Here is a 6309-nt window from a genome sequence, read left to right on the forward strand (position 1 = left end):
TGATTTAAGTGGGTTGCTCTCTCGGGGAAACGCACATTTTACATTTATATTATGTTTTATAGTCTCTATTCTTCAGTTAATGATGAATCACTCACTAAATTAGTTGACGATTATTGAAATAATCAATTAATACGATTAATTTTTTCAGCCCCAGATAAAAAACATGAAATGTCATACACAGAGTAACTACAGCCCAGATGTTCAACTTTTATAGTGAAGTTAATATTTTAATGAATGTATTATTTTGCTTGATATAGAGAGAGCATAGTAGGTAAAAATATAAGAGTGGGGTTTACCTCTGCACAATTGTATATCTTCAATAGAAAATACTGTATTTACCTTCTCTCTTAGTCGTTCAAATGAAACCATTTTCAAAGTGGAAAATAGTCCTAATTCCACATTCATCAGAGCCGGTGATACTTCAAACATTCATAAACAGCATCTAATGAGTGTAGTGCTTATAAAATTTTTATTAATGTAGCAAAATTATGCTTTTCTCTTTTAACAATGAATTCCTCTTATCAGTACGGATGCTCACATCGAGTATAAAAAAGGGCATGCATATTACATAGCACCAATGATACCCGACCAATTGTGTCCCTACCAAAGTTCAAATCAAACCTACGCCCTTGATAAACAGTCATTTATTATTAATTATAGACTGATAATTACCAACTAAAATTATATAGATCAAAATAGTTAACTTGTGTTTAAACAATGCCTAGTTCCACAACTGGTTTAAGCAACCATAGCTGCTGGTAAATTTAGTTAATAATTATTGAACAATAGGGGAGTGTTGGCCTAGTGATTACAGCACTGCCCATGTGCTCTGAGAAGGTTGCGAATACCCGGTTCTATCCCCACAGCCTGCAATCTGGGTCTCTAAGTAAGACCTTTAACCCCACACTGCTCCCCGGGTGCTGCACAGTGCCAGCCCACTGCTCCCCAAGGGGATGGGTGAAATGTAGAGGCAAATTCCTTCTGTGTGAGATAAATGAGTTAAAAATTCACTTATTAATCCAAACTGTTAATTATAATGATTAAAGGCTGGTAGCCCTCAATCAGTATATTCCAATGTACCTGAAATATCTAATTATTATTGATCTGATTTGATTAGAATAACAGATTAATTATAATCTTAATTTTTTAAATGTTTACTATGTTTAATTGTTAAAAATACATGAATAAATAATAAGAAGCACATTAAGAATGCACAAAGTGTGTAATTGAAACATGCAAATCGGAATATACCAACAGCATCTAGCCGGTGCATCTAGCCACACAAAGCGAAAATATGTCACGCTGATGCAGTGATGCATAAACGTTAGTCATCTTGACTCATGTATAATAACTTTCTTTTTCAATTTTCAATTGTGAAGTCGTAATACAATTTTATTCTGATCCTGCCGAATCTGATCAAAATATTCAAACTGGCATATTTACATAACATCTTTTTAGTCCGATCGGCTATTTATTTTGATTGCTTATTTCCATGTAAATGTAACAAAGGAATGCTAAACAACCATTCACATTACAGCTCCTCAGTCGGAGACACTTATGCCTCTATCTCAGCTCTCATTATCCGCCCTTGTAGAGAAAACAGAAAGAAGTCATTTCTAATAGCACAGATAACCGTCACAATAACAGGAAGTAATACAGCATCTTTGCCAGTATGGGAAAAATAATTAGTTTGATTACTCAGTTAATGAGAAACTTACACTATGAAATGCAGTTATTCAAAAGACTGCTCTTAGATCATTGTTCATGTTTTCCCCCTTAGTGTTTGGCTACTCTATGTCTTCTTCTGTTTCCTTTGAGTTTATTATTGAACTACCTTAAGCCTTTCTGTTTGCCCTTCTTCAGAGCTGTTCCAAATCCTCAGATTGAACTCAAATTATTTTAATGGCATTCAACCACCTAATCTTACCTATCCAGCCTACTGGTTTCTTTGTATTCAATTGAATATAAGGAAATTGGTAAAGGTTTGATGGCCCTAATTTGTTTAGAGACATCTATAGATATATCTACCAACTTAGGTCTGGGTACGGTAGATATATGGGGTTCATAAGCTTAAAAAACTGTATAAAGATTACATGGTAATTCCCAAATCTTAGTTCAAATCCACAATAATATCAATGTATTTAAACATTTTGATTTAAAGGAGTTCTTAAAAAGCTAAAATATCATCCTTCTGATGTATCAGAGAAAGACAAAAAAAAAAAAAAAAAAAAAAAAAAACGCTGTGGACCAAGTTAATCAGCAAATAACATTTTCAAAAATGCAAAAAATGTCAGGCATGAAGTTATCAGCAATGTTATAGCTTAACAGGTAGGCCAAAAAAAATATCATCATGTAATATGAAGTTACAGTTTTAGGTCAGATTACAGTACGTCCAACACATTACCTCTAAATTGGTTTACCAGGACAAGAACATTCAATTCTACTCTATATCTACAGTATTTGGATATCAAAATCACAAAAATATTAACAAGATTGTCTTGTACTTTAACCTTTTTTTACTTCAACCTTCACATTAATATGCATATAACATGAAAATATGGAGAAAGGTGAAGATTTGTATGTTAAGAGTAAAGTACAATAATAAAAACAGCATTGCTTCCTCACATGGATTGAAGTTCTCTGTTAATAAAATCTGATAATCCTGACAATCACTGTATGTTTGCTTTAAATAATCCAATAATTATTTTCCAAACTTAAATTTGCTAGTAAATATCTGGATTTGAATCACCATATATTTTTCAAAGTGCGGTGTAATACAGCATGGGTCCTACGCATTACAATATCATTTTTTATGGGATCATTTTCTCAGCAGCTAAAGTGCTGAACTTATGATGACCCCTCTCAGTTTTTTTTTTTACAACCAGTCCTTTGATATCTTAATATGATGCTCCAAACATAATAAAAACACCTGCAGAAGGTGGCAATAGTGCAGACTGAATTGTATCTCTAAAAGTGCCATGATCTATTTGTGTGTCCATGCCCCCCCCGTCCCTGACGGGAGCATTTTGGAGCACTTCCAGCTCTTTTGGGTCATCAAGCTGGAAGTATTTAAGGAACGGCAGGACCTCCACTCTCCACTGGATGATTACACATCAATGGTGATCTCTTGCTCTCCTGTGCTTTGTTAACCTTAGAGCTTGTTAACAGCTTATTCTTTTATACTGCTTGCGAAACATCTGCTGACAGTTCTACTCAGCTCTCTCTTTACTCTCATCCAGGCTGTTTTGCTGCCCTAACTCACCTAAGAGCTTAAACCAGAACTCTACCTTCATTTGCAAACTGCAAACCTCATCTGCATTCCTGCTAACTCCAGGGTAATGCTCAGCTCCCTCATATGGCACGCCTCATCAGACAGATATTCCACCTCAGCCTGGATTCCTCTTGCTCACCTCACCCCTTGCAGTATTGTTTTGACAGCCATCTTAGATTGCGAAAACTCTGATGAGTTTTAGTAACATTGTAGTCATTACTATATTTGATAGTTTAAGTCCAGTTTTAGTTAACTAAAACTTAAAAAGGTTTTAGTTTAGTTTTAATCAGTTTTATGTTGGAATTCATAAAACAGCTAACCTTGGCTCTTGCCTAGATACTACAATTGCTGCAGATACAATGCTGCTATGCAGTTCATCAGTGATTTTGGACAGAAAACTTGTCTTTGGGTCTGACGTTTGAAAAAAGAGGCAGGGAAAGCAGAATAAAGTGTAAGCCACGCCACATGTATGGAGGATAAAAGTGCCAAAATTAAATAAATAAATACAGCATAAAATAAATAATTAAATGTGTCAATAATTAATTAAATGTGGAATTAAATAAATAAATGTGTCATTCATTAATTAAAACCACGTCACTCATATAAAGTGCCACAATTAAATAAATAAATACAGCGATAAACAATTAATTAAATGTGTAATTCATTAAATAAATAAGGAATTAAATATATAAATGTGTCATTAATTTAATAAAATACGTCTTCATTTTATAAAAAAAATATATATAATTATTTCAGTGTGTATTTAATTATTTCATGGTCCTGTGTCGCAGTGCATCGAAACCATTAAAAGAATCTGTCAAACTTACCCATCAAAGTTAGGGGGAGGTTATCTAACACCTGATTGGTCACCCTGCACATTAAGGCGAAGCAAATCGATAACAGAGACTGTGATCCACAGGTTGTAAACATACTCTGATACAGTAGGTGGCAACTCGATTCGCGTTAACCCCATAAATTTATTTAATTTTGGCACTTTATCCTCCATACACATGCACTTAGCCAAGCTTTTTTTTTGCTAAACCAGGTCCTGGAAAAGGACGGTTCTTGCACTCTCTCTCTCTCTCTTAGTCTCTCTCTCAACTTTTAACAAGAGTCAGGCTGTGTTTGAATTTATGGGCTTCCAAGGATGCAATCTACCTGGACTGGATCCTTCAAAGTCCTTGAAAATAAGGAGATCGAAAGAGATTAGGCTGTGAATTCAAACAGGTCTAGCCTTCTGCAGCTTTCTCTGTGAACACTCTGTCGCCTAGCAACAGTGAAAGTTGACACACAAAACAGGAAAAGAATGAATCCGAAAAAAGTGTTTCTTTTAAAATGCTTTTATTATTATTTTTTTTTTATTGGAAAATGAACAAAGACCACACTCATGAGAATACAATGCTCTGTCCCACGCATCAAAGTACACCACAGCGTGGCTGGCCAGAAAAAGTCTAAAAGGAGAAAAAATAATGACATGGCCCCCTTGTTCACCTGATCTGAACCCCATCGAGAACCTGTGGTCCTTGTGAGATGGAAATGTGAGATCTATAGGGAGGGAAAACAGTACACCTCTCTGAACAGTGTCAGGGAGGCTTCTGTGGCTGCTGCAGGCAATATGGATCGCAAACAGATCAAGACAGAATCTATTGATGGAAGGCTTTTGAGCATCATGGTGAAGAAAGGTGGCTATATTGGTCACTGATTAGTTTTTTTGTTTTTGTTTTTGAATGTTGCAAATGTTTATTTCTGAATTTTGAGTTGTTACATTGGTTTATCTGTTGAAAATAAAAAAGTGAGAATGCGTATATATTTGTTTTTTATTATCTTGCCTAATAATTCGTAACCGTAATATTTACCTGGACACACAGACATCCTCATAAAATGGCCAAATCAAAAAAAACAAAAAAACAAAAACACATCAACTTCCAAAAATATGAAATTTTGATATTAAGGAGTCTTTTGGGTTGATTGAGAACACAACTGTGTCCCAATAATAAAAAATAATCCTCAAAACTACAACTTGCCTAATAATTCTGCACAGAGTGTATAACCCTACACACACATTAGCACCTAAGGGCAATTTGGAGTTAAACTAATAATGTACTTTCTCTTTTTTTGGACTGTGGGAGGAAGTCTTAGTACCCAAAGAGAACCCATAGGTGTACAGAAATAACATTCACACTCCATGTAGGAAGACTGGGAATTAAATCCAAGAGCTTTTTTCTGCAAGGAAACAGTGCTGCAAACTATATCACTGTGCAGAATCTACAAAGGAGACACATTGATTGCTTCTACACCCTTACCCAGCTCTTAAATGGGTTCATAGTAATCTAGTAACATGGTTAAGTATAGATATGTGTTGTGTGCATTGTTATGATAACTGTAGTAAGAAAATTTATTTTTCTCTTATTTCATATATTAAGTTATGCTATTTATCCACTGAAAAATGTTTTTACTCAGTCTGTTTCACCTGCAAGGCCACAAAATGTCTGAGTGAGAAGTGTTTGCATAGAAGAAAATACTATTCCCATAACAAGCCACATCCTTTCTCAAGGTTTATTCATAATATGTTACTGTTTAACCAAAGTGTCTGTAATGTGTTTTAACTCTGAATACTTTCTATTATTGTAAGTAAGGAAGACAAACGCTAGCCAGATCAGAGCTGATTACCATGCAATAATGATGTCTTGTTCTCTCTTTGCAAAGATGTAATGAAATGCCGACTGAGTGAAATCCATCAACCTCCATTTATTTAACGGAAGTGAATAGTTGAATACTTTTTTTCCCCGACAACATAACTTAAATTGTTGTTTATTATAATATGTTAGAGGGGGCATGTACATATTAATACATAGAGATGCAAGATAAATAGAAGTGCAAACCTCACCAAGGAGTCAGCATGTACAGGATTGCAATCACAAGACACTGCTTGTCTTTAATATTTGGTTATAATCCATCCATCCATCCATCCATCCATCCATCCATCCATCCATCCATCCATCCATCCATCCATCCATCCATCCATCCATCCATCCATC

At 34.9% G+C, this 6309-nt stretch overlaps 1 protein-coding gene across 1 annotated transcript in view; it reads left to right on the forward strand.

Moving 5' to 3' along the window:
• Nucleotides 1-6309, forward strand: part of kiss1r (KISS1 receptor) — a 29996-nt gene that overhangs the window by 18329 nt on the left and 5358 nt on the right. The window lies entirely within an intron of this gene.

Source organism: Cyprinodon variegatus, unplaced genomic scaffold (assembly GCF_000732505.1).
Source record: "Cyprinodon variegatus isolate N-32 unplaced genomic scaffold, C_variegatus-1.0 Scaffold39, whole genome shotgun sequence".
NCBI lineage: Eukaryota > Metazoa > Chordata > Actinopteri > Cyprinodontiformes > Cyprinodontidae > Cyprinodon > Cyprinodon variegatus.